Source organism: Ornithodoros turicata, chromosome 2 (assembly GCF_037126465.1).
Source record: "Ornithodoros turicata isolate Travis chromosome 2, ASM3712646v1, whole genome shotgun sequence".
In the NCBI taxonomy this organism is placed as follows: domain Eukaryota; kingdom Metazoa; phylum Arthropoda; class Arachnida; order Ixodida; family Argasidae; genus Ornithodoros; species Ornithodoros turicata.
The window spans coordinates 132334887-132356426 of NC_088202.1; the positions used below are offsets into that span (position 1 = coordinate 132334887).

The following is a 21540-nucleotide window of genomic DNA, read 5'->3' on the forward strand; positions in this document are numbered from 1 at the left end:
ACCAGTGCGGTAATGGATGCGGATCTTACATGCACTGGTGCAGTGCGGATGCGTATACTGTCACTGTTAACCGCGCTCACCTCTACGCATATCTTGCGCTGTACACCTGCGAAATTTAGACATTTTAGACTGTAGCTATTTTTCGATTCACGGGGCAATATACAAGTAAAGCGAAGTAGGAGGGACAATTTCGAACCTCGCGAAACGAATGTAAATCAACATTTTCTACTATATCGAATATAGCGGGAAGAAAGGTAGTCGACCCTGCCCCGCAAATTATTCCTGCAGCCTACTTGTAATTTGAAGAGGTGTTATGGCGCACGCGTCCGTATCCATGATGCAATCGCACATTCGTAACTGTAGGACGTAGAACAGTTTGTTGGTTTGTATTCTCCCAGACTAAACCTTTCTCCCCAGTTCCGAAAAAAGTAATCCACGAAACTGCCCTAACCACTGGCCTTATTTCCCTCACTCATACCACTCCCCGAGCTGCGTGACTGCCGTCCCGATAACGGAGTGCACCGCTTGCTCTCGTCCGACGCAAACGATCGTATCTTCAGAGTTGAGAATCGTCTCAAGCACGGCATGCACGAGGGAGATCAGGCTGCGGCTTGAGCACCGACGGAGACGCTTGATCGCACACAAGTCTAACAGGGGGTGGGACCATAGATGAGCGTTTTCCTGTGGCCTCATTCATCCTCACCTCACGAAGCACAGACTTTATCGGCCTCACTCACCCTCACCAAATTTTTCTCACCAGTAACTTAACCTCGGTCGCCCTCACCCTCACATTCCATTTTAAATTTTACCTTCACAAACTTCACTTCAGGGCATCGGGATCCCGAAAGGCCTCATCATCCTCATCCTCACATGCCTTCATCTCATGAGGCTAATCATAACCCTCATGGCCTCATATATCTTCACCTCATGAGGGTCCTCATCCTCACGTGTCCTCACCTCATGAGGGCCCTGATGGCCTCAGGAGTCCTCATCCTCACGTGCCCTCACCTCATGAGGGCCCTCATGGCCTCACAGCGCCTCACGTACTTTCGCCTAATGAGGACCCACATGGGCTCACGAGTCCTCATCCTCACGTGCCCTCACCTCATGAGGGCCCTGATGGCCTCAAGAGTCCTCATCCTCACGTGCCCTCACCTCATGAGGGCCCTCATGGCCTCACAGCGCCTCACGTACTTTCGCCTAATGAGGACCCACATGGGCTCACGAGTCCTCATCCTCACGTGCCCTCACCTCATGAGGGCCCTCATGGCCTCACGACCCCTCATCCTCATGAGCCCTCGCCTCGTGAATACCTTCATGGCTTCACGTGTCTTCAGGTCACTAGGAGGCAGCCCCAGATATGTACAGCCTGCTGGGCACGGTGTGTCCAGCTTCGCCTGCGTCGAACGACGCGGAGTTAGACATATACTTGCGAGCCCCATGCAGCGTAGATGAACCACTTCCATTTTGGAAGGCAAATTCTTGCATCTACCCACAGCTTGCGAAGCTTGTTGCTGTGTGTTTTGGCATGCCAGCTGCATCAGGGTGAGCTGGAACACTTTTTTCTAGAGATGGGACGAATCCAGAATTTTCCGAATCCGAATCCGTATCCGAATGCAAGGAAGGTTCTGTGAATCCACGAATCTTATGAATCTCGAATTTTTTGAGTATTTTCTTTAAAAAGAGTTTAAACAGAAAAAAAAAAAGAACCGCTACTGAAAAGTAGTTTGAAGCAGAATATGATACATTTGTTTAATGAAAAATAAATTAAATAATAATTCTGTTTCGGGAGAAAATATACCCATATAGTTCTTCTTAAACGCAATAATTTATTTAACGCGTTGTTCATCGATTACATGAAATACATAAACTCTCGAGTCTGAATTATTTCCATGGAACTAAGCAACGTATCAAAAGAAAAACCGGGTTATTTTTAAACTTGTAATGTAACAGTTCCTGCCTGAGTTGTTTCAGTCCAGAGCAAAGGAAACAAACTGGCAAGAAAACATCCCTCGGTCACTTAGGCTTCCTTCGGGCTCCGGAGGCACCAGTTTGAAAAAGAAACAAACAAACAAACGTGGCTGGTGGATTCGAAAGATTCGATTCGCCGTTTTCGGCACTGGGATTTCGTTTCTCAAACCTCGAATCCCTGCCTAGGATTCGTGGATTCGATGATTCGCGGATACAGTTGGCACATCCCTACTTTTTTTCCATTGCTAGCTCGCTACCACGCGCATGAAGGTCATCACTCAAACCCGAGACAATCGGGCAGCTGGTACTCGTCGGGAAACTTGTTCGTTCAACAAGTCCCTGATATAACGAACACTTCGTGTACTTTTGGTGGACGCCACCGACAAACAAGAGGCAATTTATCAACGTGTGAAAATAAAGAGCGATCATGACGTCGGTATAGCTTATTGTTTGGTCTCAGCCTCGCACGCTAGCCTTACGTCAAGGTATGCTCACAGAGAACTAAAAGTATAGAAGACTGCAATGAGTGAAACAGACCACAATCCCTCTCCCATCAGTCCATCTCTGTCCTCAGCATTTAAGTCTGCGCTTTCGCCTCATTTTCGATCATGACATGCCCCTTTCTTCTTTCCTTTTTGTTTATTAATATCTTAATGTATTAATGCTTTGACTGTCTCTCGTGTGTTTTTGAATGCTGCTTGTTAATTCTGCTTTGTTAGTTCCTTCCTTAGAACTTCGTTCATTATCGCTGTCGCACAGTCTTTGGAGAACCTGGTAAAGCCCGCTTTATATTGAGCTTTACGCTGTTAAGAACAAGAGGCGTCAGACGAAAAATAAAGCTACGTTACATCCCCAGCATGCCGCAACATTTGTTTAAAAAGAAAATACAGAAATACAGCACATGACACCTTTGGCACAACATAGCATGCGTGTGCCCACTTGCAATCATTCGATATTAGCGGGGAATAGCAGTTGCACGCGCTTGTAAAAATGCAGTACAGAGCCTCTCCAAACCACGCTGCTATACTAGTAAACAGACAGAAAAACGAATCCACGAGAGGTACCATCGCGCCCAACGTACCGTGTTCCCCAGTCTCGGGGTTTTACATTATGCAACAACTTAATGTGACTGTCTAAGAGAGTCATAGCTTATCTGTAAGGTCCCTCATGAAAAAGTCGCATGCCCTCACCGGTGAGGTTCTTCATGGAAGACTTCATATATGGACGAAAGAAACATAAGAACGGAACATGGCGATCTTCGAAGATCTTCGAATTTTCATTGGCCCTTTGCGCAGCGTGACGTCATCTCCGTCACACCTTCTCCAAGCGAGGAGATACGTTGGCTCCCCCTTCATCCGTGAAGCTTTTCACGAATGGATCCATGACCTCATCCATGAGGGGGCTCAGCCGTGAGGTTCCTCACGAAAGGCCTCATCCGTCAAAGGGCCTCGCGGCCTCATCAGTAAGGTTCCTCACAAAGGGTCTTACGGCCTCATCTGTGAGGCTCCTCACGGAATACGTTTTACCCTCACGTATTGATGGCCTCACGACGACTGGCCTCATGAGAGCACTCATGGTGGGCCTCATGAGGGGCAATGCCTCACGACTGTCCTCATGAGGAACATTCAGCGTCGTCTGGCCTCACTCACCCTCACTTCATCGTCATGAGGTGATGGTGAGGCGTCCTCATGAGGGTCGTCATGAGTGAGGCCGCCCAGCTATGGGTGGGATATACGTCAAGACGTGCACATGTCATATTGCACGTGACGTATGATACTCCCTTCATCTAACAGGCGAAAGGCGTGCCCTTCTTGACGAGTGTCCTGCCCCTCGTTCGACGTGTAAGTGATGGAGAGATACTTTTTGCCATTGTTTTGTCATGCATGACCATTTGGACGTACGTGTACCTACGACAAAAAAAAAAAAAAAAGAAAGAAAGAAAGAGACAGTAACGTGAAAAGTAGAAGAAAGATATGCCAGTAAGGGAAGTTTAAACGGCAAATTTCGTGCGCGCGCACACGGACAGGCGGACAGATGCATGCACGCAAAGAAAACACAACCTCCTTGGACTCTCGTGGCGTTTCTGTCATTCTACTGAGGGAAACATGTACTATTGCACATGAATGCATCCAGGCCCATTCCGTCTGAACGAAAAAGGAAATGACGAGAGGAAGCGGATTATCCCACGGAGAGAATGCCATCAGCACAATCTCTTCTTCTCTCAGGCTTCAGGGCGATCTCCAACCGTCCACAGGCGGATTATATTGTGTACGGATTTGGTTGGGCGAAGAAGGTCCAATGCAGATTTCCGTTGTCATTACTCTAACAATGGTCCCGAATCGTAGTCCCGTAGCGGTGAAGTATCAGCGGTATCTGCGTGTAGCATAGAAATCTTACGGACAGAGGTTAGAAAGGCAGGGAGAAGAACTGCAGGAGAGAAGAGAACTTCAACGAGGCTCTTCGCTCTCTCAATGTATGCGCCTGGAGGCAGCCATATTGAATCAGCCAAGGGAACGTCGCGCATTTTTAGCCCATGAAAGCAGGCGCAATTCCGAAAACCGTTGGCAACGCTTGCTCCACTGCTTCTGTTGGCTACGGATTTTGTCACTGTCCGCCCTTATCCAGGCTTGTAGCCAATGCTGGTCGAGACAGCAGCGGTGGTGGCGGTGATCGTGTCCCCACGTGGGGTGGTCTGTGTCGTGTTTGCGTTTCTTCGTGTTTATTTTTATTTTCAAATCTTAGGGTTTCATCGATTAGGGCTGTGTGTTACTGCTCCAGAAACCTCTTTTGCGTTATGTTTGGTGTGTGCTTACCGGATTTTTTTTTGCATGCGCCGCGGCAACGCAGGCTGATTCAATATGGCGCTCCCTTCGCTCGTACGTCCCAGTTTCGGAGGTTTCCTTCTAGAATACTCCTTAAGATTTCTATGGCGTGTAGTATGTCAAGGGGATAGGAAACATCACCACTGTCATGAACTGTATGCACGCACAAAAATGTCTACAGCGCAAGTGCATTTATTGCTGCAACAAAAAACGAAACGAAAAGGAAGGAATGCGGAAATATCACACCAGGCTTTGTCACTCTGATTGCAAAATGCGTAAGTCATGGGTTTGGATACAAAGCAGAATGCATATTCTACGCATTCAAGAGGAAAGCTCATTTCAAATTCAATTCAATTCAATTCAATTTTATTCAATCACAAATGTGACTGGGAGCAGAGACAAAAAGTCACGTATAGTGGGTTGACGTGGTTACTGCCCCCTCTACCACTCCTTACCATGCTGTACGGGGCCCCTCTAGTACTGCTCCCAATGCCTATACTACTACAATCGTGCCCGTAACACGTACACTTTGGTTCCTCATAAAAAGTGTACAGAAAGCGACTCGTCCATATTATCGAAGCAACAAGCAACAAACAAAATTTATTGCGACAAAAAATCAGTACTGAAGGCTTGCTTACATGCATAATGGAGTGCATGATTTAAAGTAAACGAAATGTCAGATATTTGAAGTGTTCGATGCTCGTCGCCGTTGGCCTAAAAAAAATGAAGTGCAGTTTGAGGTACCTCTCAGCTTAGCAGTGCCCCTGAACTCAGCCAAGTCCTCTTGCGCTTCGGACTTGTCATTGGGATTTTCAGAGTTTGTTGTTGCTACCTTAGAGAAACGGCACGGATACTAAGGCGCACGCTACTAGTATAGGTACATTTAGGGCTCTTGACATCATGGTGAACTCTACAGAAACATCCTATGCACATTCTCGAAAGGACCTCCTCTTTCTGACCTGACAAAACGAAACAATCAGAAAGAAAAGTTTTTTTCTTGCCCTTGTACAAGATGGAATTTGGACAGTCTTCTTTTCTTGTTCTATGCCCGGAATTACTCGCTCAAAGATGACCAAAGCTCCGTCGTTACCGGTGCTGTCCAGTGTTGTACACGCTACCAAAACTAAGTAACGAAATACAGCTACCTGCTGCTCCACAGAAAAGTAACGCAATACTAGCGTCGCTACAGATTTGAAAAAGTAACGAAATACCGCTACCCGCTACTCCACAGAAAAATAACGCAATACTAGCGTCGCTACAGATTTGAAAAAGTAACGAAATACCGCTACCCGCTACTCCACAGAAAAATAACGCAATACCAGCGTCGCTACAGATTTGAAAAAGTAATGAAATACCGCTACCCGCTACTCCACAGAAAAATAACGCAATACTAGCGTCGCTACAGATTTGAAAAAGTAACGAAATACCGCTACCCGCTACTCCACAGAAAAGTAACGCAATACTAGCGTCGCTACAGATTTGAAAAAGTAACGAAATACCGCTACCCGCTACTCCACAGAAAAATAACGCAATACTAGCGTCGCTACAGATTTGAAAAAGTAACGAAATACCGCTACCCGCTACTCCACAGAAAAATAACGCAATACTAGCGTCGCTACAGATTTGAAAAAGTAACGAAATACCGCTACCCGCTACTCCACAGAAAAATAACGCAATACTAGCGTCGCTACAGATTTGAAAAAGTAACGAAATACCGCTACCCGCTACTCCACAGAAAAATAACGCAATACTAGCATCGCTACAGATTTGAAAAAGTAACGAAATACCGCTACCCGCTACTCCACAGAAAAATAACGCAATACTAGCGTCGCCACAGATTTGAAAAAGTAACGAAATACCGCTACCCGCTACTCCACAGAAAAGTAACGCAATACTAGCGTCGCTACAGATTTGAAAAAGTAACGAAATACCGCTACCCGCTACTCCACAGAAAAATAACGCAATACTAGCGTCGCTACAGATTTGAAAAAGTAACGAAATACCGCTACCCGCTACTCCACAGAAAAGTAACGCAATACTAGCGTCGCTACAGATTTGAAAAAGTAACGAAATACCGCTACCCGCTACTCCACAGAAAAATAACGCAATACTAGCGTCGCTACAGATTTGAAAAAGTAACGAAATACCGCTACCCGCTACTCCACAGAAAAATAACGCAATACTAGCGTCGCTACAGATTTGAAAAAGTAACGAAATACCGCTACCCGCTACTCCACAGAAAAATAACGCAATATTAGCGTCGCTACAGATTTGAAAAAGTAACGAAATACCGCTACCCGCTACTCCACAGAAAAATAACCCAATACTAGCGTCGCTACAAATTTGAAAAAGTAACGAAATACCGCTACCCGCTACTCCACAGAAAAATAACGCAATACTATAGCGTCGCTACAGATTTGAAAAAGTAACGAAATACCGCTACCCGCTACTCCACAGAAAAATACCGCAATACTAGCGTCGCTACAAATTTGAAAAAGTAACGAAATACCGCTACCCGCTACTCCACAGAAAAATAACGCAATACTATAGCGTCGCTACAGATTTGAAAAAGTAACGAAATACCGCTACCCGCTACTCCACAGAAAAATACCGCAATACTAGCGTCGCTACAGATTTGAAAAAGTAACGAAATACCGCTACCCGCTACTCCACAGAAAAATAACGCAATACTAGCGTCGCTACAGATTTGAAAAAGTAACGAAATACCGCTACCCGCTACTCCACAGAAAAATAACGCAATACTAGCGTCGCTACAGATTTGAAAAAGTAACGAAATACCGCTACCCGCTACTCCACAGAAAAATAACGCAATACTAGCGTCGCTACAGATTTGAAAAAGTAACGAAATACCGCTACCGGCTACTCCACAGAAAAATAACCCAATACTAGCGTCGCTACAAATTTGAAAAAGTAACGAAATACCGCAACCGCTACAAAATAAAAGTAACGTAAATATTATGCCGCTACTTATCCGCTACCGTACCCTTCTCTATGCATCCGTATGCATCTCGTTGTCGAATGTGTCTACATGTTTCTACATGTGAAGCATGTTGAGGTACACTGACTCCCGGATAATATTTGCCACTTTGCAACGGAAATTTGCCAAGTAAAGGTCACTTTTTTACCCTACCAACATGAAGAGCGTTCCGAATTTACTAGAAATCATGTAATGGACAGTGATATTCAGGATCTATCCTATCGGGAAAAAATAGCCGAACATCATGCTCCTCGGAGCACATGAGTATAACGTGCGAGGAGTTTTTGAGCGCAATCGCTGTCAGTCCGACGAAAGGAGGTTGGAAACCCAGCCCACAGAGTGATAGTAGAAAAAGTGACAGTTCCTGAAATTAGGAGAGGGAAGGTTTGGTCCCAGCCGAAGCCGGACGCGATAAGCTATGGTCTGTGTTATCTCTTTCTACCATGCCGGTGTGGGCTGGGTTTCCAACCTCCTTTCGTCGTACTGACAATCATTGCGCTGAAAAATCCGTCGCGGGCTATCCTCTGGGAGCTCCGTAGAGCACGACTTTCGGATATTTTTTTCGATACGATAGCTCCTCAATATTCCTGCCAATTGCCATTAATTTGAGTAAATTCGGCACGCTCTTCACATTGGTGGGGTAAAAAAGTAATATTTACTTGGCAAATTTCCGAGTTCAGTTCGCAAAAAATTACATAATTGAACTTAGGTTACATGACATGCACATCAGGAGGTGGCAAAAACCTAGTAAGAACAAATGCCGTTGACCGCATAATTCTATGTGGCGTAGTTTTTTTTTTTAAATTAAAATTCAATGACGCGTTTCCTGGGACACCCTGTATACTCCTAACTATTCAATTGTGCTTAGCTCATAAAAGTTAGTGAAATTGAGGAAGATCGCCACATCAGTCTCCTAGCAAATAAAAGGTATGACAATAAGAAATTCTGCTTCATCGTTATCTCACTTTTTCTCTCTGTGTTCCACGTCTTCCATATTATGAAAAGTGGCGGTGGCGGTTGCGGAGAAATAGTCCGCCGCTACCCGTATTTGTAGCGGAAATACTTTTTCCGTTATCGATTTAAAACGTAGCGCGATCGCTACTCCGCTACTGAAAAAGCAGCGAATACGGTAGCGAATACGGTAGCGGCGCTATGTACAACACTGGCGCTGTCCATAATAGCGAGGCAGAAATACATACAGGCTTCTATAGGGCTGGTACCTATTTGCACTGTCCATTGTCCGAAAAGCGAGTTTACACGTTAACGAGACGTAACTATATTGAAAAAGATTCGTCCTCAGAAAAAGTAGTCTATTATTAACGACGCACCGCTGTATACAACTTTAACAATTAAATGCGAATCATTGAAGAATCTCAAATAAATAAATAAAAAACTGTGAATAAAATACAGTAATTATGAGCCTGTACAGCTTCGTACGGTCATCAGTGTTATCTCCGCTGATGAGCTCTCTCTCTCTCTCTCTCTCCCATTGAGAGATAATTACAACCATTCGTGTAGGTCACCAAAGCCTACGTCTGTAACAATTACAAACAAGTGAGCGATCGAATTATCGATAAAGCTGGAACAATAGAGCCAAGCAACTGAATTATCTGACATTGCTATAAGATCACTGTTAGCGTGTCATCTAAAACACGCTCGCACGCGCACAAAATAAAACAGATGAAAAACGCCACTAATGAACGGCACTCTCGAGAGGCTACCCATCACCCCTGAAGATGGCGTTAGTAGCCTGCGTAACTAATAACGAAACGTAACAAAATATCTAGGAATCACAGCTCAAGTTAGGCCAAGATGCCACTCAAAGGAAAGCCCTTAAAGCGCGATATTCTGCTCTGATCACCAATCTAATTGAAGAAGACTACACATCCCGTAACCCTAACCGAGGAAGACAGCGAGTACGATCATTACCGAACAAATCACGTCTTATCAACCTCAGACAGGGTCCAACAGCGACGACGAACAGAAAGAAGCAGGAAGAAACAAACCAACGAACAAATAAAAACATAAAGCCGTGGTCTTACGACTAGTCGCCTGCTTTCCGTAATCTCTGACATTTCCTTCTTGAGAAATGGCACCCCGAGGCATCGCGTACAAAGGATGCTCAAGTGCATTTGAGGGTCCTTCAAGTCTTCGAGATAGCCGTATACCCCCATCGCCGTAGTTCCGCTTCAAAGGAAAAAAGAAGCGACGACACGACTGGGTGATGGACTTCCCTCAACGCCCTTGCATAGTGCATGAATGGACGAATATAGAGCGACTTCAAAGCGAGATGTGACACACACAAACACACACACATGCACCGTGCTCATAAATATTCCGAGACGGTGATATTCTGAAATCTTTGTAGACAGAGCTTCTGCAACGGAGCTTGACGGAAGAGATTTAGAATGCAACGTTATCTAGTAGCCGCGTTTAGATTTAGATTTAGATGTAGAGGAAGAAGAAGAAGAAGAAGAAGAAGAAGAAGGGGGGGAGGAAAAATAAAACGTTTCGTACCGTGAGTAGTTTCTCAATATCGCAAAATTTCGCGTGACGCTGGTCATTGTGGCAGATGTGCTACTGTGGACAGGGCAACTAGAAGCTTAGCATAGTTTTTATGTAACGACAGAAAAGTTAATTGCCCACGGAATGGGCAAACGCACCGTTATGTTGACGCAGAGCACAACAAACACACACGGCGTTGCTGCTATTTGCCGCAATTGCGGCAAAGGAATTTGGCTCAGAGTTGCGCAAAACAGTTCACTTAGTAGATGGCAACATTTCTTGATTAGTATTTTAATTAGGCATTATAAATCTTGTGATCCTTGAATTGTAATCTTGTAACTCATTAGTACTTACGAATTTGAATTTCCTTTATGGAAGCACGCTTCCTTTGCAATCTAAAGACATTTACAACTCTCTCTCTCTGTGACAGAGAGAGGGAGAGAGAAATAAAAAGAAAAAAAAGAGAGAGAGAAAGAGAGCACATATAAAAAAAGGGCAGTTCCAGGAATATTTGTAGTAGTGGCAGCGAATGGAAAAGCTCGTGCGGCTGAGGAACTTTCTCGCTGAAGACCTGAGCTAAACATCGTTGAAACGCAATCACATTTCAAATTTCGAATAGAAATCTAGACCTTCTTTTCAGTCTGAACCCTATCATAGATGGCGCATTTGATACAGTAGAACGATATATATTTAGAAATATAATTTGCCATAAAAGATGCAAAACATGAAGCCTCTAAAGTGTACGTCTTAAAAAGTACGAATGAAAACGTCTCCACAACTCCTGCATGACAATTCCACTTCTACTCCTTCTCCATCCAGCATATTACGATATAGAAATAATTTCAATCGCTTTGATAAACATCAGCACGACTGTTCAAACTGCGTTCTCGAGGTGACGTTTTTCCTGTGAACCATTACCCACGTTGAACACAGTGATGTGCACTTCGTAGGAACCGTTCTCTGCGTCGCTACGGTATTTGCTTCCTTTGCGAGAAACAGGAGTCGTGCAAGCAACAACAACAAAAAAAAAAAAAAAAAGAAAAAATAAAAAGAAACAACAACAACAAAAATAAATAAACGAAGGAAAGAGAAATGGAAGAAGGAGTGAGAGGATACAGGAAAAGAACAAGTCTAGTCCTGTAGCAAAGACGGACGAAGACACGAACGAAGTTGACACGAACACTCACAAAAACTGTGAGTCTCCGTGTTAACTTCGACCGTTTCTCCCTCCGCCTTTGTTACGGGGCTAGACTTGTCGTTCTTATTTGGTACCTTCCTTCCTGAGACCATAGGCGTAGCCAGAAAAATATTTCGGTAGGGGTACGTCCTATGAGGACTTTACATGGGAGAGGAACATTTCGCCTCGTTTCCCTCTCCCAAATGTACTACCATAGTTTCGGAGGGGGATTCAAAACTCTCTCCCCGGCTATGTCAGAGCATAAAATGATACAGCTGTCAACCCTTGATCGAACACGACATTTCCAGCGGGCGACAGATGCGGCATGGAGGTCGCATACACACGGGACACCGAGGCAGGCACGTTCAATATAAATGGTGCAAAGTCCGTGGCACGTGTGGTTTCAGAAATTCCTATCCTCGGTCCCATGAGCGGCGGCGTTGATGGTCATTGCAGCGTGTGGTCGGGTTAAATTTGCTTTCATGAATATTTTATGTAACCGTGTTGCAGCAACGAACCTTATTAGGCCACACGCACGTATAATTGCACCGGAGGGGATCGACATTATGACCACTGTGCGTTGTCTCCGGTAGGTGACGGAGGCGTTGCGATGCAGCAGATGAGCCATTCGAAGAATAGTTATTTTCCTTGCGAGGGAGTAAGCGGGTATCCACCTGCGTGTATGGCAAGCAACGGGATAGTGTAAGTGGAACGAGCTTGACGTAGAGAGTATTCTGGCCTGAAGCCTTTTTTGATAGCTGTATATATAAGTTCATGTACATTGAATGTTTTCATGTATGTAAGTTGTTTTCGTTGAAATATCAAACTCCCCTTCTAGGCCATCAGTGAAGCATACGTGAGGTCAAAGTTTCTTTTTTATTATTCCGTGTTAGCGCAACTGTGGTTATGAGCGGCGTACAGACGTGGACAGATGGAGAGACTTCCGTCTTAGTTGCTACACGGCCTTTGGTCAGCACGGGGTGTCAGTTTGGAGAATAGTGCTCTCGTGCGGCATGATTTGAGCAGATACACCCGGTTTGGCCACTGCCATTCGACCTTGTGCATTGCAGGGTCCAGCTTGGAAGAACTACATTGTCTGTTCTGAGTACATATGTCCCGCCGTCAGTTCAGGTTATGATGCATGACTTGCGATCGGCTCTTAGTGGATTGGGTGCTCTCTCTCTCTCCATCTCTCTCTCTTGTAGTTGGTGATAACAACGCGCACCATCCTATGTGAGGAAGGGGTCCTTGTGGTGCGACGACCTTGAAGATCTTGACCTCTGCGTCTTGAATGATGGGTCGCTCCACCATTCCTGCGTCGGGACTTCTCGGGACTAGACGTTTCGCTCTGCTCCAGGTACCTTTGCCCACATCTCACGTCGCTTACGAATTTTGCAAGATCATAGCAGTGAGTTCCGAGGCAACGAAATGTCCAGGCTTTCAAGAAGATGCTTTGCAGCTACAGCGCGCTATTAACCAAGCCCCTCCATCTTCTGACCCCGACATGGATGCAGACTTCACGTTTGCAGAGCTCAAGGCGGCCCTTGCGTTTTCTCGGAAAAAGTAGTCATCTCGTCCGGACTTGGTCACGTATGCAGCGCTCCATAACTTGAATGACACCTGCCTTTTGGTCCTCATAGAGACCTACAACCAATCATAGAGGGACGTCCGAGCTCAGCGGAAGGAGGACCTAGTTGTCCCCATACTGAGACCGGGAAAACACCCCTTGGATCTCGCGTCTTTTTGGCCTCTCATCCTTACCAGCTGCCTAGGCAAGGTCCTAGAGCGTATGGTGCTGCACAGGCTTGAGTGGTGGCATGAGAGAAGATCTGTTTTCCCCTAGGAAACGTCAGGCTTCCGTAGGCATCGCAGTTCGATGTATTCCGTGATGAATTTGATCTCTGCTGTTGAGGAAGCGAAAGCATGGAGACAAATAGTGATGGCTGTCTTCCTGAACGTCAAGCGGGCGTATGACACTGTAAGGCACCCCGGTGTTCTTCACACGTTGCTTCGGTCTCAAGTGTCTGGGATAGCGCTTGCATGGATTTCCAAATCCTGAGACAAAAGAGGATTTTTGTCAGAACAGGCGAGGGTGACACAGAGAAGACCCGTGCCGTTACTCAGGGTGTCCCTCAAGGAAGAGTTCTAAGCCATTTAATATTCTCGTGGTTGACGTCAAGGAATGCCTCCCGTACAGAGTAAATCTATCCATATATGCGGACGATGTGTGTTTGGACTGTCGGAAAGTCCCAGCCGGCAATTTAACATCGGTTGCAAAGAGCACTGGACGCCACTTACAACTTCTTGAGAGCGGGGATGGATATCTCCACCGAAGAAAAGCGCTGTCCTTCCTTTTACTCGGAGATAGATGTGCAGGTTCCAACTTCGCATTGGCGACTGCCCCCTCCTACAAGTCAAGTTTCACAGGTTCCTGGGACCGCAGCTTGGACCGCAACATCTCTTGGAGTAGGCACATTGACTTCATCATTTCAAAGGCTCAGCGCTGGGGGAGTGTGATTCGCCACCTTGCTGGTGTGCGCTGGGGCTGCCCTGAGTGGGACCTTCATGTGCTCCGAAAACGCTCCAACACGACCCCCTGCTATACAGCTTGCCCGTACCGTATTGCACGCTCTATCAGCCACGTCTGAACACAAGCTTTAGTGTACACTGGCACTCAGCCTGCGGACGTGCCTTGATGTCCGGCGCAGCGCTGAGACGGGGATGGTGATCGCCTACGCCGGAGAAATACCCTCTGGTTCAAAAGCTACCTAAGCGGAAGAAAAGTAAACTCTCGCTATGCGTTAAAGCACCATCTGGCAACATCCACGTCTTTACTATTGCCCCGAGCGCCCCTTCAGTGGCACCATGGACACTGCCGAGCATATCCCTCTCGATAATGGGGCCATGACATCACTCAATAGTCACTCCTCCATGCAGTGGACACGTCATCATTTAAGATGACAGGTGGCTTCCCTCACAGCTTTACGTCCCTTCTGCGGCGTTTACGACTCAACATCACCTTCACTCCTGTGTTCCGGGTTAAGCTTGGTTACAGTAACACGGCGCTGTGCCCAGTTTGTCACATCCCAGCTACGATTCCCCATATCATCGAGGACTGTGGCCGGTACACGTGTGAACGCTGGGTGTTTCGACGCCAACATAAGCTCCTTGACCATAGACCATTCAGCTTGTCCAAAGTACTTGGCCCATGGAGCTCCCCTGCGCGACAGTACCGGGCTCTTCGCTCCATTTTTGCTTTCGTACAAGCTACTGGCCTCCTCGAAAAGCTCTAAACAGAACTCCGACCTGTCGTTGCTCCGCGCTCACCATTAATTCATCATCTCGTATTAACCTCCGCGAAGTGGGGAGGGTCCTGTGGCTAGCACGGGGAAATATGCCATGTTATCATCACTTCTCCATCATTTATTGTTGTTGTTGATGATGATGATTGAAAGAAAAAAAGGGGGTTGTAGCCCTCATGACGAGGGCCGGCTATCCCAGATCACCTAAGGAGAGGAATGCCCGACACATCCACCCACACCCACTGGAGATGTCGCGAAGCGGCGACGAACGTCACAGACAGGGTCATAGCCCGTCTAACAGCTTGGTGTCCCTTAAAAACTTTGTAACGGCTCGCAAAGCTGGCAGTTGAGTGCTCGTTGGCCATGGACCCAGCATTTATTGTTGATGTTGTTGTTCCATGCATGCAATTTTGAGTCTGCCGGTTACTATTGGCAATTCTATAAGAGCAGTGTTTCGGATGTCTCTGTACCCTTTGATTTGTAGAGGGTCCGTACATACTCGATATGGAAGATATAGAAGTCCAAGGTGTCTGGAACACATAATGTAGTGCAACACATGGGCAGTGGCTCGTTAGTGTAGTACGACTGCAACCATCAGAGTGTGCAGCATGTTTACAGCCGAACTATTGCTGCCCCGTCGCTGAGGACAGGTTTAACGTTATAGAAACAGTTCGGCTTATCTGAAGTAATCCCACATCTGTTACTGAGGGCTTGTTTAACAGGTGCACCCCTAACGCGTTCTGGCTGACGGATATTCCTCACAAATGTAGTCTAGTTGCACTAAAAAAGAAGTAAAACAAAGAAGGCTATTTTTAGAAAATGCAGCAATGTGAGTGGTAGCCCGTATGAAACGCCACAATAATATCGATGGTATTGTTTTGACCTGGAGGGCAGAGCATGTTTGAGAAATAGTGCACGAAGCGTTTTGTAATCACTGTCGGCTACTATTATTTCGCAAAGTTAAATGAACATTTTAGAGAATGATATTTCCTCGTTTTTACGTCGTTTGCATGCCCCTTCAGGGGTGGTCATAAGCATGACAACACAAGGAAATTGTCCCGTGCTCTGGTCTATGGTTACAGTGTAGAAAAGTACACAACTGCCGCTACCGGCTGACAAAGCAATTGTTCAAGCATGTGTTCTGCTCACAAGGACACGTGACACCTATCACGAGGAAGTGAACGAACACGGAAACAACACTGAAAGAAAAATCGCCCGCGACCAGGTTGCGTTCGGGACTATAGAACGACTCGTAGAAATCCTCTCCGTTAGGAAGAGCAAGGAAGTACAGTGTTCTGAGTGGCCGACAGTGTTGCTTAACTGCTCACGCAGAGAAGCGAAGTCAATGTGATTGATTCGAATTGATTGACTGATGGAGTGAAGAAAACAATTTTCTTTTGGTACTCACCAGAGGATACCTGAAAAAGGCACCGATGATAATGCCCAGAAACAGTGTTTAGCTCAGTACGACAATATCAAAATCTAGATAGATTACGTTGTGCGCCTCCTTTCGAGTTTAACACAACATATGTTTGTGTGTTGGCAAAACAGTGTAGCTTTCTTTGCATTGTAACCTTTTTACGACTACATTGTGAAACTGCATTCTAAAGATGGCCAGCAGATCGTTTTTGGCCGGATCATTGAAATGAAGAGATGCAGAGCTAAAAAAACAACAACAAACAAACATATATATATATATATAAACCGGATTAAGGAAACGACATCGGCGTAGCTAAACTCTGCCGTTGTAGAAACGAGGATAACTGAAGAGAAAAGAATCAAAGTCCAAAACGCGATCACATGGAATTGATCACAACGTTACAACACCACATGCAAGCCATTACAGCGTACACAATGGACTATTTTATCCCCACCGTTTAGCACGAAGCATAGCAGACTGGCAATGTGCAACTCCCGCAGCGTACTGAAGCGTAATTTTCAGTCGGTTGCAGGAGTACAATTTACAGGGCCCTTAAAGCGAACTTTACGTCAATATATCACCGCCTAAAGAGCTGCAACACCTCGAGATACGCACAGACGTGGAAAACTGCGTCCCTGTATGAGCAACGGGGTAAGGGAATTCGAGCATTACATCACGTCTGTCTGGGCCATGCGTCTCGTTCTCCATAAGCGAGAAGGGAGAATAATAAATAAAAACAAAAACTCTCGGTAGGAACAATTTTGCGAGCACTTTCCTTTTTTCTCCATTTGCTTTCGCATGCAAGACAAAATTCCACTTCAATTAATGTCTGTGGTTGGGATGGAAAATTTCCAGAAAATTTGGGCCTGGAAGAAATACCATTTATTTTTCATGTTTTTTTTTCCCGAAAATTTGGAAAAAAATGGAAACAATGAGGATACCGTTACTGCATGCTGTAACTTGTTTATTGACATGTATATACAGAGTATTACCCAATAAGAGTCCACCCCTGCCTGCGTGCCGGGCTCCTCCAACACATGCAAGCAGAACATTGCGTCGTCTACATATAAAGCTCCGAAGGACATTCAATCCCCTACATTTCAAAGGAATTGAGCATCGCTGTGCAAAGCCATGATGCAAAGCGTACGAAACCCCTGTTCAAAACAATCAAGATGGCGGCGGTGCGAAGTGCAGTTGAGAGATTGCTCCCCAAACGGCGACGTGTCGCTTTGACAGAGACGTCTCTATGTTGTTACTTACCCCTAGCTTGTCCTGGGGTTTGCAATTCGCGCAACGAGAAATCCATCCAATGTTCGACTGCGGACGAACTATTTTACAAAAGTGCCATGAACACTGCGCTCAAACAAAGCGAAAGCGATGAATGACGATGGCGATCTTTTGCCGCTGCTCATCGAAGTACTTTGTAGGCTGAATGTGAAACCAAAACTCTGCGCCTCACAATGTGCTGGGCGGGAAAAACGCCATCTGGAATTTTTGAGGTTTTTGTCAACATATGAGCGGCTGAAAAAAAAAAAAAAAAAAAGGAAAGAAATACGTTCCTTTTGTAAATATTTCCGTATTTGATTTCCTCTGTTTACATCTCTAGTATGTGGTCGAACATGCTCCCTAGAACGTGAATAGGTTCCCTGAAGGCTCATCGTCCATGTATCCACATAATTGTAGCTGCACTTGTCGCCAATACCTGCTTGCACTGTAGGTGGCAAACTGTTCACACCATCAACGCCAGGGCCACCACCTACTGCAGGTGCAGAAATAAAGAGAAAACAGCCGGCTACGTAGAGCTGGGCTCGAGCGATGCTGACAAGCGAGGGGTAGCTAACTACTCCTATAATGAAGGAACCAGACACAGTCTCAAACCACGATCGCCTGTCGTATTACCAGAACAGAAGAATCTGTGCAAAGGCACGTGAACCCACGGAAACATCAATGAGAATCCAAAACGGGGAGTGACGACATAGGGCTCCTTACTCAGTGCACCGAAACCCCGCCACGACCCGAGGACCGCGGAAGAGCCAAAAAGGACGCTGTCACAGAAAGGCTATAACCTATCGCAGGAACAATCTTCCTGGTTGCTACCATTACAAAAGGCACCCGAGACATACCGGGCATTAGCAGGAAATGCAAAACACAGCTGGGAGAGTGCTTAGGCCATATCTCTGTAGTAACTTGATTGGCAGATCGCTCTCATGCGCGGAGAGAGAGAGGGAAAGAAAGGACGCTATGTGCTTTCTTGGAGGCAGGCTGCAAGATAGCAAGGAGCACTGTGTGCGAGGCAATAACGTATTTAAAGAAAAATATGTAGATGGTAGTTCCGTACACGTGGATCTTGCTACTGCGTAACACTTAATGCTAACTGTTCAGCGACTGCTTGAGACTGAAGAAGAAATGAATGTAAAAAAAATGAATGAAAATGAGTGAAACGTCTATAACTGCCTGAAAGGGACGAAGCTCTACAAGTTCCACTTCGCTTCACTGTGATCCCTAGCTTCAGAACTTGATGTCCGCCTCAATGTCCTGGAAGCATCTCAGTATAGCAGAATTGAAAAAAACAGTCGAACCCGCGGCAGAGTACCCTCCTTTCCTGCTCATGACGGAATTTCAAAGGAATAGAGTTGCAGGTACTGGTCAAACTGATCAAGTGCTGCAGAAACCCAGTTATTTAAACCAAGACGAATTCCTCACATGGCTTCCCGTTCTCCTAGACCGTGAATGTCCAAGATCTAGAGTGTTAATGTGAAAGAGTTCATCTGGAAATAGCGAAGAAAGTGCATAGGAACAAAAAATACCTCAGTAACAGCTGTGATACATCGGGGTGCGTTCCTATTTTTACGACTCCTTCCTCAGGGCTTTCATAATTGGTTTCGTTGTCGATGGAGAGAGCTCTTGTCCGGAAGAATTGTAATAACAAAAACGCCGCATCCATCTATTGGAAGGGTTTTTCCGTAGGGGCGTTATAAGAACACGTCGAATATAGATCCCGTTGGGGACAGTACACGTTATGAAAACATGCTGTCTATATTTTTGAACGGCTCCCAGTGTCACCAAAAAAGAACTGCGAAATGACGATGCGTCTTAGATGTACAAAGCACCTTGTTCGAATGCGTTCGGTCGTTTTGATTGTGACATAACTGAATCGTATTTGTTACCATGCTCTGGGGCTGCGTGGAAACGATAATTCGTGACATCACGTCGCGAGACAACTACGATTATGAACGACGCCACAGTGGTCACTCTGTGGACTAATTATGCCCACCAGAGGGTTCGTTAAAGTGCGCCGAAATCTCAGCACACGGGACGCCATATTTACCGTCCCTCGTGGAAGACGGCGTGTCTGTGTAACTTGTACAGTGTCACAAGTTGCTGGCGTCCTCGGCAAGGTTCGAATCCGCAACCTTGGCATCAGCATAGGCGGACACGCTACGAACTGATCCACTGAGACCGGTTGACTGTGTGGAAACGATGTCCGCATACTCTTTCATGCTAGTTACAAAAGCAGAACATGTAGCTAACGTAAGGGGATCTTTCGCGAATAAAGTGAAAAAGGGCATTATGGAACGCTCGGGAAAGAAAATGTAGACGCACTTCAAAATCCTTGATAGCATGTTAGGCGGAAGGTCAGACTAACAAGTCTTCAAGAAGCCCATAAAGGATTTGTCGCGTCTATCAGATCCCTTCTAAAACCGATTCATTCAGATTTCAATTATTCATGTACTCTGTTGCTGTTTGTTTCTTTTTTCATGGAGGATGCATTTCTTTCCCGGAGAGGTACTACATGTTTCATCCGAACGTGTCCCGTTGCGTCCGTCCGTAAAACCGCCTCTCCTCATCCGAACGTACTTTCCCAGACCGTCGCAGCTCCTAGATTTTCACACACTCGCAGACCGCGTGACAGTGACGCCACTGCAACTTTTCCACTTAGCCTCAATGGAGATGGAAAAGGTACCGTCGCAATGGTGCATCCCCGCAACAGTTGTTACGATGGTCTGTCGTGTTATCGTGCAGTGTGAAGCAATTGCGTCAACGTCTAAAGGTGTGTGCGCTGTTCTAGCCAGCGTTAGTATTGTATTAAAGAGCAGACATTTGTGAAGCTGACCTTGAGCGCAGCACTGGTAAGATGGACGTCCTTTCGGTCCGAATGACGACAGGCCATGGGAAAGTCTGTTTAGCATATTACCGGTAAGTTACACGCAGTAAATATCATTATGGAGGTACCCGAAATGTGAAGTTCGAGACGTACAGCCCTGTTGCTAGGCGCAGACAGCAGACTGCATGGGCGTTCCCAGGATTTTTTCCAAGGGGGGCAAAGCGCTTCCATGGGGGCAAGAGTGCAACCCCCCCCCCCCCCTTACCACATCTTTTTCTGGAGGCAGACGTTGCTCTCTGTGTGGGTGTTCAGAGGTTCCTATCATGACGTCTGGGAATAATCATTACGATCTATGGCTAAAGAGCGCACTATTTTCACAAGCGACCTTGGAGTTCCAGGGGGGGGGGGGGCACGGACCCCCTTGCCCCCCTCTCGGTACGCCCATGACAAAGAGGGAGACCGACAAAACATTAGAAAAGGAAAGCCGGCCACTTAAATAGATTAACTGTAAGAACTGTTAGACCCAACCAACCATTATTCTCCCTGCTTCCCCGACATGACGAAGATGGCAAAGAAGAAAACGAGACGTAGAGCATTTGTGAACCACGGTCACTGCACGCAACTTCCAGAGACAGAATACACATTGCGCCGCCCATTTCTGTTTCCAACCTCGTTTTCTTTTTACGAGAACCCCGCAGACAGAGAACGAAAACAACTTACCCCGAAATTTCGTCCTCTCGCTCAGGTGCTCCTGCAAAAACAGAGAGACACGAAGGTAATCGTTAGATGCAACATTGTGCGTCCGAAAACGATTTTCCGTAATTTCACACGAAGGTCCCTTAACGCTGAAAAACGGAAAGAAGAAAGACACCGTAGAAGAAAGAGTTGCGGGGCTTACATACGATCGGCGAGATGCTAAACGGAATAAGCGAAGAAAATCTCCTAAGTACGCCGGAAAAATAGGTTTCCATCCCATGACAGCAGCGAGCAAGGCGTGCTGCACCGCTACTGTGGGAACGGAACACATGCGTGCGGGTCTCTAGGCATCTGCGCGCATTTTCCAATTCCAGAGATACGAGGCGGTTCGCGCCATTTTGGAAAAGAGCTGGAGGGCATGAACGTTCACTTGCGTGTAATATTGCTGGGCAGTAAGCAATTTGTGAAACAAATTGGTTGCGTGAAATTTCTGCTGGTGCGATGATAGAATGGATGTGATCTGCAAGCCGGAGAACGTACTTTT

At 46.1% G+C, this 21540-nt stretch overlaps 1 protein-coding gene across 1 annotated transcript in view; it reads right to left on the bottom strand.

Annotated features, from left to right (window-relative positions):
- LOC135386162 (neuronal acetylcholine receptor subunit alpha-10-like) overlaps positions 1-21054 on the bottom strand; it is a 203140-nt gene extending 182086 nt beyond the window's left edge. The window contains exon 1 of the mRNA XM_064615930.1: positions 21021-21054. The gene's annotated coding sequence lies outside the window, so the exon portion shown is untranslated. The remainder of the gene's footprint in view (positions 1-21020) is intronic.
- Positions 21055-21540: the final 486 nt, after the last annotated feature.